Below are 19,900 nucleotides of genomic sequence, written 5' to 3' on the forward strand. Positions count from 1 at the left end.
ACGGGGCCACCCCCGCCATCTCGGCTCTGACCCGCTCCGCGACCCGGGGCTCAGAGCGGAGGGACCGGGCGTGGGCAAAGGGCCCGCTCTGAGGCACGGTGCGGCCGTAGCCCCTTCTGCCGGCAGCCGGCCGAAGAGAGTGGCGAGGGCCCCTCAGCTGCCAGTCCGGCTCCTTCCGGCGGCGCCTCCAGAGCGCCCGCCCCGGGCCGCGGCCGCGCCCTCGCCCGCCCCACCGGGCCGTCCCCCGCCCTCCCCGCCCACACCTGGCCGGGGCGGGCCCTGCCCGCCGGCTGCGGGCCGACTCGGCGGGCAAGGCGGGCGGCAGCGCAGCGCAGGCCGCGGTAGAGCGGAGCAGGACTCGGCCGGCAGCAGCGCCTCGCCTCGCCGCGGGGCCCAGCGCGGCAGCGGGGGCCCAGCGCAGCGCAGCTCAGGTGAGCCCGCGGGCGGCAGGTGGCGGCGGCGGGGCGGGCAGGGCTGGGCTGGGCTGGGCTGGGCTGGCGGCGGGGCGGGCGCGGCGCGCGGCCCCGGCGTGGGCGGGCTGGCGGTGGCGCGCGCGGAGCGCGGTCCCGCGCGGCGGCGGCTGAAGGAGCGAGCGGAGCGGAGCTGCCGGCGGGGTGCGGAGCGGCTTCTCGCGCGGCGCCCGGAGGCAGCATGCGGACGGCGGAGCTCCGGAGCCTCGGTAAGTGGTTCGGCTACGTCGCCTCTCCGTCCTCAGCCCCGTGTCCGGCTCCCGACACGGCGGGATCGTCTCCCTGGGAGCCGCCAAACTCCGCCGCCTGTTGAGCCCCGCGGATCGCGGCCCCCGAGCGATGGCCCCGCCGCCCGCTTCGGCCCCGCCGCCGCCCCGGGCGCTCCGTGGGGGCCGCCGTGAGCTACCGGAGCCCCCCTGCCGTCCGCTGGGGCCGCCACGCGGTTTCCCGGCGGCCACCGGCTGAGCCCCGCGGAGCCCTCCTCGGGTCGGCGGGGGGCAGCCAGGCACCTGCCGGCGCCGCGGTGCCGGGGGCGCGGGGATTGCCGCCGTGGCGTGACCTTCCCGGGCGGGCTGCGGCGCTCGGGGCAGCCCCGGCGGGCGGACTTCTGGGGTGGGCTCGGGGGAGAGGGGTCGCTACCCGCGGGGCGCAGCGCCGACCGCGGCGGGGCGTCCCGGGCGGGGTGCCTGTGCCGTGTGCGAGGCGCGGGGCGGTCGGCAGTGGCCCGGAGCGTTTCCCGCGGCTGGCGCCGGCCGTTCCTGCGGTGGGAGGAGGGAGCGAGGGAGGGCGCTGCAGCGGGGGGCGGCAGACCGCGCCTTTCCCCCCCGGTGGAGTGAGCCGCCGCCTGGGAGAGCGCGGGGCTGCCGGGCGGCGGCGTCTTGGGTGGCGAGAACAAAGGGCCCCCGGCGGGAGCGGGCAGGAGCACCGCCGCTGCTCCCGGGGTGCCAGCTCCCCGGAGCGGGGTGGGGGTAGCGGTGTCCATCCCGGTCTCCGCCGTTCTCCCTCCCTGGGGAGTGCGGCTGCAGCCTCCGCGGGGCCAGCTCGTGCCCCGCAGCCGCCTCCGCAACCTGTTGTGGCGCTGCCCGGTCGGGGGTGCCGGTGGGGCGGGCGGTGCTCCCCCGCGGGACACCCGGGGGGCGGGCGGGCTCCCGTGGAGCGGCGCGGGGTGGGCGCAGGCGGCCCGGGGCGAGCGGGAGGCGAAGGCAGTGGGCGGGTGCGTTTGCCTTCGCCGTGGTTTCTGCCCCCAGAAACTGTTAAGAACCAACTTCTAGCAGTTCAAATAGCTGGCGTAAATGAAATTCAATGAAAGAAAAGTATTTCCGCGCTGTTAAAGGTCTGTTCCCGCGAACCTCTTGTGTGGGAAAGATGTGGTCTGTTTCCAGGAGACTGACTGGGGCAGCTGTTCTGAAGCGTTTTGGAGTTTCGTGTTTATTTCATATGTAACCAAATGAAGCCGTATTGTCAGTATCAAATATAATATTCTCTTGTCAAGTTTAGAACTGAGCTGTAAAAAGTGATTTGGGCTGACGATAACTGGATAATCAAACCTTCAGTTGAATATTTGTTGGCTTAGAGATCTCTAAGGCAGCTAACTTGTGCAGGGACAGTAAGCGAATAGAGTTTCCTTATGCTGCTTCTGTAACCACCTTTGTTCATTTTTCAAGGTAAATGCTAGAGAAATGACAAATTTAATTTAAGATTACTAAGATCCTGTGCTGCAAATGACTTATCAACATGTCTGGTTGCTGGGTGATTGTTCCAAGACTGCCAGTTAGGCTTTGAAAACAGATTTTTAAATAAAGTCCATCGCATTCATTATGATAATGCAGGAAATGCGTGGCTCACGAGGTTGGTTTTATGGAAGGAACAAGTGTACTTTAGTCCTGATTTTATTATTTCTTGTGTGGTGGTTTGCTGTGAGACTGAGGACGTAGGAGTAATAGATATCCGTACTGTGAAGCGCATGATCAGCAATCTGAACTTCGAAAGCAAAGAGTAAAATCTGTGTGGCAAAGCAGCAAGTTTGTGATCTGAATGTGTGGTGGGTGACAGTGTTGAATTATTTAAGTTCTCAGTTTCTGCCGTTAACCACCCATCTTAATGTGCAAGTTTCTTAGCCTGTGTCTAGCTTTTGAAATAGGATGCAACACATCCGTGAATGTGAAGGGGTTAAAACAGCTTATGGCCAAAAATTAACACATAACTTCAGATCAAGAGATTTTTATATTCAGTTTAGTTACAGATATTCCCATCAGCCCTTTCCTTTGCACGTGGGTGTCCATGAATACATCTTGGCTGCATACTGGTTGGGGCCATTAGCAAAATAGTAGAAGCCACAGACAATGTTTTATTCTCATTCATGTTGCCCGTGAAAGTGTCAGTTTCTGGAAAATCAAAGTAGAAGCTGTCCTAAGTTGTATGTTGTTTTGGGGTTGAGAGGTATGCAGGTATTTTTAATTTTATTTTTTTAAACTAAGTTCTGCTTTTGGATATGTGAGACAATTGTCATTGGCAAAAGCAGAGAAGACAGTCAGAGCTTGTGACTATAAAGAGAAGGATCTAAGCTTGTGGGTAACGGAGAAGAAATGTTTTCCTCTTTGTGTCCACATAATGCAGGGCTGTGGGAAGATATGCCTAATGAAGATGATTATTGCTGTGGCTTTCCATAAATCCACTTGTAATGGAAGCTTTGTACAGTTACTTCTGAATCTGTACATTTAAAAACTGCAAATAGCGATAATGGAGTTGGCTAATAGCAGACTGTCAAGTAAGTGCAATCCTTGTGATAATGTTCAGCCATAGATCTCCATTTAAGCATTACTTTTAAGCAGAAAATGTTTCTTGTAGGTCATAGTATATGCAATTGGGAGGAAAAAACCCCGGAGTTGTTGCTGCCTGTTGTTGAATCCAGGTGATTCTAATTGGCCAAAGGGTGCTTTTTCTCTCCAGCTTTTTATCAGATAGCAGGAGATGTACAATTCAGTAGATCCCATTTGATGCAAATTTAGATAGTGGAAAGGAATACTAATAATAACCAGCTTTGAGACTGAAGAAGTTTACCTGAACAGTAAACCTGTGACTGTGTGCAAATTAAAACTTCTGTTGAAGAATTGCAAACTTTCCTGAGAGGTGTTGGAGTGAGCTGAATGCCACCACATGATAGTCTGAGTCTGAGCTGATCTTGTTAGTGGTATTAATCAGAACAAATCTTTCTGTTTCAGTGGTTTTTTTAGTGCTTCTTAGAAACCACGGTTGAGAGTTAAATTACTCATGTCTGTTTTGCAACTTTAAAGGTAAGGTGAGACAGTAGGGAAAATTTTTAATGTGATGTGTTGCCCTAGTACAGAAGGATGTGAAATCATCTATTATTTTCAAGTAAAGCACTTGTAGTAGCTACTGGCTGTTTTATATAGTGTTCTGAATGAATGCAGTTTTAACTTACATAGCTAAGAAACAGCTTTTGAAGGAAACTGACAGGAGACTTGCTTATGTTTATGTTTGGAGTAATTCATTGAGAAATATTTGTGATGCTCTCCATCATTGCTTGCCCTCCTTTAAAAGCAATGCTTTGACTTTCATCTTTCATACGGTATGCGAGGGTTCCTTCTGTGGATTTACTTCTGCTCAAAATCTGACCATAAAAGTAAGTGTTGTTTCTACAGCTCTTAGTGCAGTGTTCAAACCCAAAATATATGCTTCCTTTCCAGTAAAAACTTGTAATTACATGGAGTGGCAGCGAACTGGAAAGTATTGCAAAACGTATGTAAGAATACTGTCGTACAAACTCTAAAACTGACGAATGACTCACTGCGCCAGTGCTATATCAAATTCTATCTATACACAAGGTTTAAATGACAAGTTTACTTTAGGCAGGGAATATGCAATTTTCTTGTACTCTTTCTTCATCTAATGTCAAGTGAGCTTAATGAAATGGTGCATGTGGGCATACAGGAGGTACCAGTTGTAGAGCTTTAATGAGCAAGGGGAACAAGCACTGCTTGGCTCTATTTGTGAAGGTGATATATGTAACTACTCTTACATTAAAATGAAGTTTGTAGTACTGATGCTTATTTTGAGACTTATATTTCTTTTAATTTACCTAATTGTCATTTGTTTATGTGCATTTACTAACGTTGGTTCAATTTTTGTTTTCTATGGGAGAGAGTACTTGGCTTTTTAGCAGTATACATATTCGTCTTTACATATTCATATTAATTGAATCTTTTTACTGGCAGTTTGGCAGCATTTTTGTGAACATAAAATTTGGGTTACTGCCAAAATGAAAATGTTATAATGGTCAGCATAGGGAGGGGGCCCATGATTGTAGGATAAAGAGGAAAAGGCCACTTTTCCGCTGCAACAACACAGGTTTTATTCATGCCTTTGACACTGTCATTATAAGAAGCTTCCCAGAGCTTTGGAGAGCCACCTCAAAAACCAAAACGTGTTAACAGAGAGTAACATCCTGTACTTGGAAAGCCTGTGTGAGCTGGGAGAAGGACAAGAGTGAAGTGTGGGTATCAGGGTTGTGTGCTGCTGCACTCTGTGTCCCACGTGTATGTGTGTGTATCACCTCTGCATGCTGGGGCATCTGATGGAATGTGGGGGGAATCCCAGCCTGCAAAACTAAGAAACCCAGTAACCACTCGACACTAGGAGGAAGAGAAACCCAGTATTGGCTTGGCCCTAGATAGAAGACTTCAAGCTATTCACTTGTAATTTCTCATTTAGCCATTCTGCTGCAAAGCCTGTCCCTTGTGCTCTCTGTTAATCATCATCTTTCTGGGCACTGGGCAAGACGCCTTGGTCTTCGCCTTATGCTGATCATGAGAGCTTTGTGACCAGCAAGTGTTTGCTGTCTGTAGGAAGGTCGAAGTCTCCTGGGACTGTGGAAGGAGGCCAAGTAGGGGAAGCTGGAGCACTTGCTATTTAATGTCAGTGTGCACACAATGTTTATACACCTGTGCCTCGGCAAAAAAAAGGGTGAAACAGGTCTTGCGACTTCAAGGACTCTATTATCTGAGAACTCGATTCTGAAGATCTGAAATACAGAGATAAGTTAGGGTTTTTGGAGCAAAGGATGGAAGCAATGTTTATAAAAAGCTTGGTTGAGATGAAAATTGACAAAAGTACCTACTAATATCTGAGCACTGTACTCAGAGGAAGCTCTGTTTGGATGCTTTAATCAAGTGCAATCCACTGTGTAGCTGAAATACAGCAATACCATTAATCTTGGAAGGAATAGGATGGTCCCATTCTTATTCTCGTCCTTTAGCAGGCATAGAAGCTTCCAGTTTACAACCTGTCCAAAAGACATTTATTTCTTGGCACGAAATTTCAGCTGCAGCTGGCAAGTGGGTAAGTACTTTCTTCCAGTGTTACTGAGAAAGAGGAATTATTTAGGTTGGCACAAGAAGTTTATAGTTTGGAGTTGTCACATGAAATTGAATGGAGGAAAAACATGAAGGCTGAGCATGTGGCATTGTTCTTTCAAAAGCAGTGCTGGAAATCTGGTCATCACTCGAAACCAAACAAAGCACACGTGTGCTTGACCATGGTGAGGAATTATCTATTGTTGGCTTCATGGGCTTATCTTCCTTTTTTTTTTCTTCCTCCTGCAAGTGCTGTGTTTAACGCTGAATTGCATGTGTGTATACAAAGAATAACATCTGTTCTATTTTATGAGATCCACAGAGCAGGGTTGCTTTCCCATCCCTCCTGTGTATGGATTCTTCTCTCATGTGTCATCCTTGCTGCTGAAGGCAGCCAGGCACTTGAGCTTTGCAATGTCTTTTCTCTCTGTAGGAGCAGGAAGTTATTCATGGGATGGTACTTGATTCTTTTGTTAGATTTCCTCACAAAATTAGATCTTACAGTGTTTTGGAAAAGCCGTCATTTTTCTAGAGAGTTTTCTGAGTAGGTAAAGAAGTGGGATGATCTGCATCTGTTTTTCTGGAGGAGTTTGGTAATTGTTATATCAGTGTGTTAGATTTTCTTCTCCCTAGATGTATTTTGGTAGGATGTTTAATGAGGAAGCTAAATTAGATCTGAGAAGTATGAAAAAGGGTAGTCTAGTGTTTAGATTTTAGGCTGTATATTAAAAAAAATATTTTACCTGGCAAATACTGTGTTTCTGACTTTTTGTCTTGAAGAATAGCCATAGAAGTGGCAGAGGAGCCTTTTGGACACAGTGAGTTAAGAACATTTTGAGGTGTTACATACTTCAAAGATGTGAGATTGGGGCAAAGGAGAAAAAATTGACCTTGTTTTTAGATGGAGTTATTAACTTTCTACAAACCACTGTTTTCTTCAAATGCAAAGGAATTATGTTTGTTTATATCTTAAATAACATTTGTTTCACCAAATTTGATCAAAGGTTTAGTTGTTGCAGAATCAATAATAATTCTGTTACCTTAAGGAAAAATCTGTAATTTATGAATGTACTGTCCATTGTATTTTAACTAATTGTACTACAGAATTTGCAAGATTACACAAATTGACTAGAAGATGCACAGAAAATCCAATAATACATTTATCATGTCAAAGTTCAGTGAAATATGAAGTATAATTACCATAAACAAAAAAAATTGGCCTCTTAAACCTATGAACTAGAAGGCGTGGAAATAATTTTGTAATATATATTCTCAGTGGTTTTGTTGAGACTGCTTTGGCACCACCAAAATTTCTTTACAGTCTGTGTATGCTAACGCCTGTGTTATGTGGTAAAAAAAAGTACTCGTAAACTTGTACTTAACCTCAGGATGAAACATGTATTTTTGAACATGAATTTTAGATATTGAATGGCTCCTTGCTATAGCCTTGTTTGTGAGTAGCTTCCCATTCATAAAATGCAGATTTGAAGAGTTACACTTGGGGACCACAGGTATTTCAGCAGATTTTTTTGTGTTACTCCTTCAATTCTGCCTCTTGACACAGAGGTAGGGTTATAAACCTTTGCAGGAAAGTTTTTTTCCTTTGGTATATTGTGAGATAGGAGTCTGGCTAGCAGCTCTTGTTGGTTTGTGTTTTTTATGGATTCTACTACGTCTTTGGATCCTGTAAAACTAAACTTGATGCTTTTGGTTAAGGTAATGTACTCATTTGCATAATGTACTCTTTTGGCTCGAAAAAGAAAAAAATATTTTAGAATAGGCTGTCAATTAGCCTAATTTCCTGAGGTCTGTCCCATTGCAGAGGGCTCATTTTAACACAGATCAGTAAGTGCTGGATCCTGCTTCAGTCAGCCAGGCCAAGACAGGGGGAGCTTGCAGAAGCCTGTAGCATGGCCATGATTTCAGCAGCTGTTTTTGGGTGGGTGCAAAGTGTAAATCTCTTGTTTACAGCTGGATTTTGGATGAGACTGAAGCGACTGTGGGCTCTCCTTGCCCCCACGCTGGTGCTGTCCTTAGCATGGAGGTGCTTCCATCTTGCTTTGCTTTGCCTTCTGTGCTGCTGATTTCCCTGGCTGGCCAGCTGTTTGGCCAAGGCTGTGGTGGCCAGGGGCACCTCTCACCTGTGCCCAGGAGAAATCCACAGAAGGTGCAGCGTGTGCACCTCCACGATGGAACCCCAGCAGCTCTCTGGGAGCAGCTGATACTGCCGGTAACTGCTTGGCTCCTGCCTTGGCTCTTACCTGAAACAGCTTCTTTGTAAACAAAATAATAATCAAGTGTACTGCTACAACTTACCTCCATGCCAGTCTCTTTCTTATGGCTGTGGAAGAAATAAAGAGCATAATTAATTACAAGAAGGAGGAGTTCTGAAGTGTTGTGTGGCAGTCAGCTGTCATGCTCTTCCAGTGATCCCCCATGCTGCTGTCAGGAAGATGGGCATCTTTTAGGACACAGCAGTGTTTTGCTGAAGGGTGATCAAAGGCTTCTTCATTGGCCAGAACCATCAAGGTAGATGGGCAGACGTTTGTTTTAAAATGAGCTGCACAGAGTTGCTGGGATCAGCAGCTTGACTGCAGTGACAGAAAACATCTTCAGCGTGCTAGAAATCGTGAATTGTTTTGTTTGCTCAGATCATTGAGTGTTCAGGGCAGACACTGTGAGTTGTACAGTGTTAAAGAACACATTACAAAGCAGTTACATTGCTGGAAAGCATTTGTAAATGTTAGCTTGAATTAAAGGGATGTATTTTTTTCCCCTATTTAACTTTGAAGAGTTGAGCTTTGAAGACCAATGATTTTTTTTGATGCTCTTAAATGTTGTCTACAAGGAGCAGGTAAGGGATCTCCTGACCTCCTGTTTTGCCCTTTCTTTTGTTTTCCCCCGTGTTTTTCTTTGAGCTGATACTTTTGTGTTGGTTTTAGATGCAACAAGAAATGCAGACATTCTGGCTTTGGCATTTGAGTGATAGGATGGGCTGACATAACTCTGTAGGTTGTAAGTGGAATATAAGCTCTGGAATATTGGCTTTCTTAGTATCTGAAGGGAGTTATCAGGCTCTTGGACTTTTGTTGAACAATGTAATTAAAATAAACACTATAATGCTAATCATTTATGTATTTTTGCCTGTAGGTAAAGTTTTAAATTGGAATTAGCTATACTTTGGTGGAAGTGGATTTTTTTGGTGATGGTGTTTTTTGTTTGTTTGTTTTTTTAATTATTATTATAATGTTGCCCGTTTAGAGTCTAGTGATATTTCAGTGAGTGTATAAAAATATTGCCAGGCAGCTTTGTTTATATTTTTATTGTATATTGTAGTAACGATGTAATTACTGCTTTTAACAGAAATGCCTGACTTGAGTGTTTAATTCTGTCAGGCTCAAGCAGTCGCTGATGAGGTGATAAATGATAGGTTATGTGTAGAAGTGGATTTGCAATTATTTGCTGCTTTTGGGAAAAAAAAGATGCTTTGTTTCTGTCCAATGACTAATGTAGAAAATCAAAGTGGTGCACCAGATGCTTTTTTCTGATGACTGTGGTACAGTGTCTTTTTTTATACAGAGGAGGGTTTTGAGTTTGTCTCTTGGTTTTTGAAGTTTCTCTTGCTTGTTAATGCGGCACTCTTCCACTCTGGACTTTTCTATGGACGGCTTTATGGAAAAGCTCCTTTCCCAACCATTCATGCCTGTCTCAGCTCCCTGTCCATCAGGAGGTGGAGAGGCAACGACATTTTTACAGCACGGGCTGATCACTTCCTTTCATTTGTTTTTATTTCATAGAATTCAAGCAAGAATAAGTGTTTTGCTTTATTTGTTGATGTCTGATTAGGAATTAGTGGAAGAAACTGAATTGTGGGTGTGATTAACAGTAGTTTTTGTTTCTGGTGTATGAAAGGACTCATTGTCTGAGGCTTTTCCTCCATCGTGCTCTGCCTAATCCTGCTGAAATCACACGAACAACGGCAGCGCTTGAGGCTCCTTGTCTTGTTTTCCTGGGTACTTAATCATACAGCTGGAAAAATTCCCTCTTTCAGGGGATGGTTGCTTCTGGTGCTGAATCTGCCATCGTGTCATAGGGGCCTTGCTGTTGAGGTGGGCATTAGTTTGAGGGGCCTGGGGAGGGGAGGATCATTAATCTGAAGTGTGAAAACTGATCTAATTTGTGCTACATTTGGGTTTTTTATATATGGGCCTGATGGTTTTGTTAATGCTATCACCTGTTTCATTGCAACTGTGGCTGAAGGAGGTGAGCTGCCTCATTCCAGCTTTCAGTTCCTCCCACCTTTCTGTTAGATCAACTTTCTATATTTGCTGTGTAGTATATCTGCAGGGAGGAAGTTTAAAATTCCTCAGTATATGTTTTCAAAAGAAATTTTAAAAGTTTAAGGTTTGTAGTAACGAAGACATTTCTAAAGTACATATTAACTACACATAACAGACATGACTGATATTCTTTCAGGAAAAACCCAGGAGAAACACAATACCCCACCCCATGAACAGCCTTTCTTTGCCTCTGAATCAGGTTGTCATTCCAAGGTCTTAGAGTGATTTAAAAATATAAAAAAGACTCCCCTGAGGAATCTATTAAAAATTATTTGGTTCACTGAACATTCAGTGCACGTTCAGTCTTGGAATCCATTACATGCCCATAGAAAGACTTTAAACATCCTCTTTGGCAAAGTTGGTCTGAGTTGTGTCCCTTTGGCAGGTGGGTGTGAGGGAATTTCATTGCTTTATTTTCAAAACAGAAGTGTGTGGAATTAATATTGATTTTTATTATAGCTGCTTGCTAGTGCCACTGTATCCAGAGGTCACATGTCAGGTCTGCATTTGTAGTGACAACTTTTCCCTCTCCCTTTAGTTGAAGTCTGTAGTTGTGGAGCTCTGGAAATAACTGGGAAATGCTGGGTGGTTTTTTTTTTCCCCTTTGAATTCAATTTGTAAAGCTTTATTACCTAAAATTAAGTTCTTATCAGGTTGAAATGGTGCATAAATTCTTGTTGAATGGAGACAAATGCTATTAGAAATCAGTGAAACTAAGCTATATTTTAATCCTAGGTTTATTTTAATTTCTATTGTCATACAATACTTTGCATCTGCTTTGTCCATCCGTTTTGGCAGTTTTTTGTTCTAGTGAGTTTTAATGGTTAAGTCTGGGAAAGATGTGTTAGAGTCCCACTTACAGTGCAGTTGTGTGCTGTGACACGGGTTATATTTCCAGGTACCTAGTGTAGGTGTTGTCAGTTCCCATCAGCATGTGCTGCTTTTGTGTGCTGAAGAGAGTTGTCATATTATTCAGCAAAATTGCTTTTTTTTTAAAAGAACTTTTCCATGTTTTCAGCTTATGATGGAGAGCTCTGGTGTCTCTTTGTTAGGTTTTATGTGCAGATATTCACAGTAGCTCGCAGCTTGGTAGTTTTTCAGAGTCTAAAGTCAGGTAAGGACTTAAAGAAAACACAAATAATGGGCAATCCCTCCGGATATGCAAGTTTATTTGATTAACCCATGTGACCCGCAGCACTGGAGAGCAGTTAAATATTTGGACAGTCAGCAGTCCTGTTAGTCATGTTTCATTAGGTGACGGCCTCCTCCATTTCGGGGCCGCTCTGTTCTGCTGCCGTTGCCAAGTCTTGTGGGATGCTGAAAGGGAGCCATGTGTGGGGGCACAGTGGGGGCTTCAGGGGCTGAGGCTGGGCCAGGCTGCCAGGAGGAGCTGGGATGTGTGTGTCACTGCAACAGCATCGTCTGCACTGGCATGGCAGTCAGGGGCAAGGGAGAAAATTGTTAATTGCGCATTGTCAGCGCCGCAAAGGTTAGCTGGTAGATAAAGTTACCAACCTGGGCAGAAATAGCAGTGCTGCCCTGAGAAGTGTAAAAGACTTGTCAAAACCTAATCTAATCTCCTGCGTTAACTGTATATTGTAATAATGGATAAATGAATTTCCAGCAAGCTGAGATAGTCCAATTTTAATAACTTCTCAGAAAATCAAAGGGAAGTATTGTGCTGGAAGAGGCATATCACGGTTATCCAAATTTCTTTCCATGGAACTGTTTTTAATTTTATGTGAGTGTATACTAATGGTTTAAAAACTCATTTGTCTCCTTGTCAGCAGCTTGACCGGTATTTTAATACAAAGGACGTGTTATTATCTTGAACTGGTCTTGTTTTTCAATGTATGTAGCAGCCAGCTGGAAAATTGTTTGACTTTTTAACTGCTGTGGTTTTGATGCAGTGTCTAATGTAAGAAAGTAAAATTTATTTAAAATCAGTGACGCTTTTAATGGTGTGTTTCCATTTAGATTCAAGGGGATAGGAGCAGATATTTATGCTGAAGCACTCAGTCTTCTCCATTTTCTAAAGATCTGTGGTAATTCTCTGTATTAGAGCTAGGTAAAATTCCTGTACTTAAAATCTGAGGAAAGTAAGTAGGAAACAGCTGCATTTTAACTCAGTACATTTCTGGATGCGTTGCTGAAATCACAAGTCTAGTAAATTTTATGGGTGAAAAACCTAGTACAAAAAAAGCCCAAACAAACCCCACTGGGATTCAAATGTGGTTTTAAAAATTATGATAGTGCCTTTTTGTCTGTTCTAGCAAGAAAAGAGTATGATTATAGTGTGTTTTCATTATAAAGGTTTTGTGAGTGACTAGACGGGATTCAGCTCAAATTCCTGACTTTGGAGTGTCCAAATTGTGCATAATTAACTTAAAAGTCAGCTTTTTGGAGACTCAAATGTTTCACAGGGAAATTAATGAGAAATGTAGTGTAATGTACTGCTCTTTTCAGTATGGTTTTCTCACCTGAAATTACCGAGTTATAAATATTTTAAATGGAAAATGGTTCTGAAATGAGCTAGGAACAAGTATTCTCCTGTATTTTTTGTCTCAAAGTGAAAAAGGCTTTGATTAATAGAGCCACTGCATTAGTTTTTATGGTAGTTTTCTTTGACACAAATGTAGTTTCTAGGTGTGCTTAAAAGTTGTAAGTTTGGCAAAGTTTCTGCCCTGTCTTTTCACCTAATTGCTTTATGAGTTTGCATATAATCTTGTTAATTAAATTGTTTTTGCATGATTGCTGAAGCATCTCAGGATGTGTAAAAAGTGCTCTTTATGGACCAAAGTGTTGATGGTTTGCTATCAGCTGTGTCGAGGGTGTTGGGTGCTGCTGTTAGAGGGGCAGCTCCCGCCTGGGGCAATGCAGGTGTGTGAACTATGGAAAGGAGAGCAGAATTGTTTGGTGTGGTGTGAAATGACTTGCACAGCTCAATTTTGCAGTGCAGCTTTCTGTGTGCATTGGCAGGAGTAACAGATGTGTTTGCAGAGTGGCTTTCTCTGCTGATGGTGAGGTGAGGGCTGGTGCTCTTGCCTTGGTGGGAGGGGATGATGCCAGGTCTCGGTCAGGTTGGCGCTGCCTTCTGACTCTGCTCAGAAGGGTTGGCTCGTTCTAACCGGCTGTGGGTAGGTGGGAGTGAATGACTTCACTGGAGGCCTAAGGGTAAAGCAGGTGTCACTGTCAAGGTATCTCCAGGAGACTGATCCAGGCCCACCACAGGGCTCAGTTTTCTGAGCTCTGGCTGTGACCTTGGATGTGCATGGGTGAACTGTGAGAGCTACTGACAAGTTACAGAAATCCTGGGTGGATGCATGGCCTCTCACTTTGTTTAATAGTGGATTTTTTTTCTTTTTTGAGGAGGGACAGAGACGCAGCTGAGAGTTCCCAGCTACAACGCTTTTCAGTTCCTTATTTGAAAGTGTTTTAAACAAGGGACATCAGAAGCTGAGATACAAAGCAACCTTTTGAAGTTAAAAGTGGGTCTGCATGAAAATGAACTGCTTGTCTGTGAAAAGAGTCAAGTGTGAAAGGATAGGATGGTTTCACTAAATGAATTTGATAGTCTGAATAAGTGTGGTGAGGCAGAGAGGAGAATCTGGAAAGGTCAGGACTGAGCATGTGACTCTAGATGAGGCAGTGGAAAGACATGAAAGGAATTGTGTGGAAGTGCCTTGGTTTACTTTTTTTTAAACTCAGAAGTGATTTATTTATTTTGGTGAAGGTGGTTATAAAAAGGGAACTTTAGAGGCTTGCTGTGGAGAAGCAGGGAATCTGATTCCTTTGGGATCTTGTACCTTTTTCATTCAGCCATTGTGTGGTTTCAAATAACTAGCAGATCAAAGCCTAAAGGAACTCCTTGTTAACATGTGCAGTTGCATTTGTAGGATTTCTCTGTCCTGCATGCTTACTGCAGTTGAGTGCTTCAGCAGCTTTTTGTCCCAAGTAGGTTTCATTTTATTGCTGTCTTGTTTTCAGTGATTCATATAACTTGGAGCTTTTTACTCAAAGAATTTATGACATTTATTTTCTAGGTTCTTGATATTGCTTTAAAGTAAAGTATGAGATATCTGCATTTGATATAGATAAATGTGAAATGATTTGCACTGGTAGCAGGAAACTGAACTTCTTGTACGAAGTTATAGACTCCAGGTTAACCATCCCTGTTCACGGGGTCTTGAGACCCACAGTACTTCTGTCAAGTCATCAGTTCTGTGCTTAGGAGTGATTAAAGAGAGCATATCAAGTCCTATGAAATGCTATGATAAAATAAAAAATAAGATAGAGAACATTATTATGCCTTGTCCAAATCTGTGGTTTGTCCATGCATTAGATTGTAGTTAATTTCCCTTTCATATCAAGATACAGGGCAGCTAGAGGAACTGAGGGGAAAAGCGACATGAGTTGTCAGAGACCTGGGATGGCTTCCATGTGACAGATGTTCCATGTGATTGGGAAAGGTACGGTTGAGGAAAGATATCACAGAGGTCCATGAAATTGTGACTGGCTTGAAGAGAGTTTGGCTATTTTATCTCCTTTATTCAGTGTGTAAGAGCCAAGAAAAAGTCAGAAAAATTTTGATGAGTCAAGTTCATCCTGGCAGGAGGAAGTCATTCTTCATGCACCTAGAACATTCTGCATGTTCTTCCGGCAGTAAGCCTGGAGAACTCCTGGAAAAGGTCTTCTGGGGACTACCTGGTGGACAAATGCAAGTTCAAGAAAATCTCTTCCAGTGAAAGTATTGAAGGCCACAGATGTGCTTGGGGGAAGTGCAGATGTGCTTATCCTGTTCCTGCTCCTCTCCAGCGCTGTGCTGAGAGGGTGTGTTGGAGACAGGTACTGGGCTAGCAGGGCTTGTGGTGTGACTCAGCACGTCTTCATCTTTGTGTCCTGTGCTTTGCCATGAACTTCATGAACTTTGTGTCCTCAGTTTGCTTAACACAGGGCAAGCCCTCTGCAGTAAAGCCTCTACTGTGGAACTTATTTTCTTGGGAAACAGCAATAAATAGTTAAGCTGCAGCTGGCAAAAGCTGAACGCAAGAAGGGGGAGTTGCTACTTTCCCATTTGCGCTCCCAGTTGCTGTGGCTTACTTTATGCTATTTTGGTGTCAGTGCCATTTCACTGAAGCAGCAAAAAATTAACTTCAGGGGGAAGAGCTTAATAGCTTTCTGCTGGTTAGTGGATTAAAGCAGTTCAGAGGTGCAGTAAATGCTGCAGGGAGTGGGACTGTACAGCCCCAGAGAACGCAGCAAGATATTTTCATTTTTACCATTAGTAAGCCATGAGATAGTTTGGATGTGGCACAGCCCACCCATCTCCCAGATGCACAGTCTTCACATGATTATGCTGACTCTGGTGATTTTTAAGCTAACTCGTGGAAGGCTAAAGCCCAGTAACGCAAAGCTAAATTCTGTTGCAGCCCTTCAATTTTTCAGCAAGCCTAAGTAGATCACAAATGGTGCTGGAGTAGGGCTCCATGCTAGTATGGATGATGGCAGCAGTGCCCAAACAGGCATGAGCAGTCCTTTCTGCAGGGGTGGAAACCTCCCTTGCAGAACCAGACTGCTGCTGATGGAAGGGTGGATCTGCCTCCCACAGTGTGGTGGTGACTGCGTTGCCTTTTCCTCTCCAGAGCACATAAAAAGGGTTGTTACCTTTCCTAGGAACCTTGGGGTGCTCTGGAGAAAAGAGAGCCTACCAAAGTGTGCAGGTGGGCAGAAGTTATCTACTCTTGCACTGAAGAAGTTTCCCAAAAGCAACTGGAAAAAGGGAAGGTGGTGGGAATTAGATCTGGAGCAGAGCCTCTTCCTTATTGTATGCAAGTGACAATGTGGAGATGTGGCTTGCCCAGGGAATAGCACAAAGCTAGTTTTTCTGCTTCTGTGAAAGTGGATTGTTTTCTGTCCTGTTGGAAGGAGTGCTTTTGTGCACAAAATGCTGATCTAGGTCTTAACACATTATTAATGTGTGCAAAAGAGCAGTGTTTGCAGATGTGCCCTGTTGTTTTAAAAACAGATGGATCATGCCTTACGCCTCATCCTTTTGACATCAGAACCCCCCCCAAAAGGCTGTGATCTTCAGGACCTTTTATTTAATTGGATAAGTAGCAAAAGAAGATTACTATCCAAAATGAGAGAGATCTGCTGAAGGGAGTTACCTTGTGAATGTCAAAGACACCTATGAGCAGTAACGATGTAGGATAAAGATTTGTGTTTGAATTCTTCTAAGAGAACTAACAGTTGAAACTGATGGAAAAAATGTATTTACTTTTTAAAAATATATTACAATATTAATAACTTCCCACTATTCTGCAAATATCTTCATCTTTCTAGTTAGATTGTTCTACATTACTTATTCCAAAAGAGATTTGCTCTACTGCTTCTATCTAGTGCCTCATGTCAAAATAATTTTTCTTTCGTGGACAGGCCAGCAAAATGTCATGTAGACTTTTTTTTTCCATTATCATTTCAGTACAGGCAGGTCAGCAGCACTTTATACAGGACTAGAAAATTTCCCTGCTTCTGCAAGGCTGTGTAAATAGGTACATCTGTGGCCTACTTTTCAACACTTCTGTAGTGTTTTAGATCCTTACAAACTTAGATTTTGTGTTTTTTAGAAAGCTCTACAATTCATTTTTAAAGAAGTGGTAACTCAGTGTGTCTAACTAGCTGAAGATCATTAATAGCTTCTCAATTCAGTACAGTTATGCAGTAAAACTTGTTCTGGGGTGATGTTATTAAATAATTCACTTATTTTCCTCAACTTTTTTCTCATGGCCTAGCTTTTAAAATCTTTGCTGAAATGTTGCTTGAAATCTTAACATAATTTCTTCTTTAAAGGTTAATTCCATTAGTGTGTAGTTCATGGAGGAAAATGCTTTATTATGGGTGAAACATACATAACTTTTACGATGGATTGTGAAAGCATCAATATGAAGATAGGCAGGAGTGGTGGTAGATAATATCTGTAGAAAAGTAGCCCATTTTGTTTAGCTTTTGGAGTGTATGTGTTAGGATTGTGGATATTAAAGTAGGTAAAACAGGCTACATAAAGGGAAAGGCGTTTAGAGTGGTGGAAAATAAAAACATCTTGATGCACATCTTCTTTGAATTATTTTGATCATAGTCACAAAAGCTTTCAAAATCTACACTGTTTAGTGAAGGGAGTGGGTTGTACTGTGACTCTGACAACCATTTCTTTTGAGGGAAAATTGCTCCCTAAATTTCTCCCACAGCCACTTTTTTGCTGGGGATATGACCTGGAGTCATGGTGTGCTTAGTCACCCGTTTTGGGTCCTCAACCTGATTTTAGCTTGAGATTTCTACTGCATTGTTTCATCATTTTGGGACCTGGTGTGTGTTGAGTGATTTGCAATACAGTAACTTCTTCCACATTGCCTGATAGACCTCTTTATTTTACTCCTTGGTGCACTGCCAGAAATAATAATTAAATCCAAGCCTTTAACAGCATTTTATTGAGGGCAGATTTGAACAGAGATCTGATGAGATCTTTGTTCTTTTAGGATCATTGTGTTTTTTGGATGTTGTCCAAACATGTTTAACGGTCTTCAGTCCCATTTTTCCTGGGTGCAAGGAAGAAATTGCCGTTCCCTTGAGCTTGGTGACAGTTTGCCTGGCGGTGGTTATCAGCCTGCCAGGAATCTTACGTGGGTCTGTGCTCTCTCCATTGTCCTCAGTCAGTTCCCACTGGATGTGGTTGAAGGCACTTTGCTGTTCTTGCTGGTGGGGTGTGACTTTCATCGTGCTCTGGGTCACCCTATGGAGATGTTGGGCTCAGGCAGCCAGCTCCTTACTGTGAGCCTGGGAGAGCTCTGCACCCACAGGAGAGGCAGTCTTTTTTACAGATCACTGTCCCAAGCCTCTCTCACCTTGAGGCCAGGCCTGACTTGTGCTAGAGCAGGGTAATGAGCCTGTGCACCTTTGTGCACCTTGTGGGCAGAAGCTGTCTGGAGTTTCAGGAGGGCTTTGCTTGGCCAGGCAACCAGACCCTGGGGGTGAACCTCAAGGCCTGGTGCCCACAGCTCTGTCCTGGTGCCCAGAGCTCTGCTACCTTGGGTGGACAGTTCCATCCAAGTTATATGAATTTTTACTTACCAGTTCTTCACCATGTTTGTTCTTTTCTGTGCTCCAGGGAGTTGCAGCTGTAGTGCTTGAACCTGGATTTCATGGCTGCCGCTTTCCACCTGTATTGCTCAGTCCTAACTGTTTGTAGCTGCCAGTGATTTGCTGCAAAGAATGCTGTGGAAAGTGAAACATTACCCAGTTGTATATTTCTTCATTGTAGCTTGGAAAACAGCATCTGAGTTATTCATAATATGTAGGAAAATATTTATAGTTCTTGAAACGTTTGTAAATGTGGTGCAGACAACAATATAGGAAATGTCTTAAGCCATGTGAAATGCTGTAATTTATGTGAAACTGCTCCCAATATAAATTTTTGATCTTATAAATACAGAAGACTGACTCAGTGTAGTTCAATCAATGTTACTAATTTTTAAAGTAATAAAAATGGTATTTGATATACCTCCAAGTTTGCCAGAATGCTTCAGTTGAAAGAGAAGTTCTTCAGATCTCAAACTCCAGTAACATTCTCTTTATATAGGAACTTTGCAACAGGAATTAAAAGAGCTGTTGGAAAGGTGGACAGTGATCATCTGTGCCCGGGAAGATTTCAGGTAAAGAGAAGCTGAACTCTTGGATCAAAAAAAGACAAATCAGAAGGAGTGTAAAAAGTCTAGAATGTAATAAATTATTTAGGGAATCTAGGTCAGCAGACTGTTCTTGAATTGTCAGATAGATAAAAAGGAAATCTGAAACACTTTGAGATTGGTCAATTCAAGAGGGGTGAGATGAAAATCCTTCTTGTGATGTGTTCAGGAAGACCACAGCAGGCACTTGTATGAGAAGTCATTTTTTGAAGTTCAGAAGGTTAGATATTTGTACAGGTACTGGGATTTGTGATAACATTTAAAGGCTGTACCTTTCTTTTGTTTGAGCAATCCCTGTTAAAACACTAGGATGAAACTGAACTGGACCTCTGTTGGAGGTTCCTGCATCTTCCCCCAAGCCCTGCAGTGCCTCAGTAACAGGTTGGTGGTGGCTGGGTGGGCTTGAAGGTAGATCCTGCCTTGCTTGTAGCATCCTCTGAGGCTGGACATCTTGTGCACCTCTGTGAAATCAGCAAAGTGCACTTTGTACACTGCTGTGTAAGTAAAAATGAGTCAGAGGACATGACCTTCCTGTGGGAAACTGACAGATTGTGTCAACTATTTGATTGACTTTTTATCTGTAGGTATAACTGTAATGGATTTTAATATTTAGATTAATATTGGTATCTGCTGTGATTTCTGCTGAGTTGGTGCAGAGATTACCACTGACTTCTGTGGACATAGGTCAAATCCCTTAAAAGCAGTCCTTATATCCTGTGTTACCTTATTTGATGGTTTTATACCATTGAACCAAAATATGCTAAATGGTAAGCAGAAATCTTGTATATAGCTAATCCAGAAGGAATTACCCAATTACCATGATCCCAAAAGTTTGCCCAAAAGTCTTGCCCAGACAGGAGTATTTTTAGCAGTCTCTGTCCCTAAAGCAGGTCAAATATCTATGTGTTCTTTTTAGCTACAGGTTACTACTAAAATTTACTTTGTTTTGGGAACACTTCATTCATTTCTCAGAACTGGGG

The 19,900-nt window shown here is 43.6% G+C and overlaps 1 protein-coding gene across 10 annotated transcripts in view; it reads left to right on the forward strand.

Annotated features, from left to right (window-relative positions):
- The first annotated feature begins 373 nt into the window (after nt 1–373).
- The window catches only part of PTPRF (protein tyrosine phosphatase receptor type F), a 374,836-nt gene continuing 355,309 nt past the window's right edge, over nt 374–19,900 (forward strand). For 9 of the 10 annotated variants that reach the window (XM_054285901.1, XM_054285891.1, XM_054285895.1 and 6 more), the window contains exon 1: nt 577–679. The gene's annotated coding sequence lies outside the window, so the exon portion shown is untranslated. Of the gene's footprint in view, nt 432–576; nt 680–19,900 lie in introns of those variants that run through there. The other variant, XM_054285892.1, reaches the window with a different exon arrangement.

The sequence above is a fragment of the Melozone crissalis genome, unplaced genomic scaffold (assembly GCF_028551555.1).
Source record: "Melozone crissalis strain CALT ecotype California unplaced genomic scaffold, PUWL_Pcris_2 ptg000045l_1, whole genome shotgun sequence".
Taxonomy (NCBI): Eukaryota; Metazoa; Chordata; class Aves; order Passeriformes; family Passerellidae; genus Melozone; species Melozone crissalis.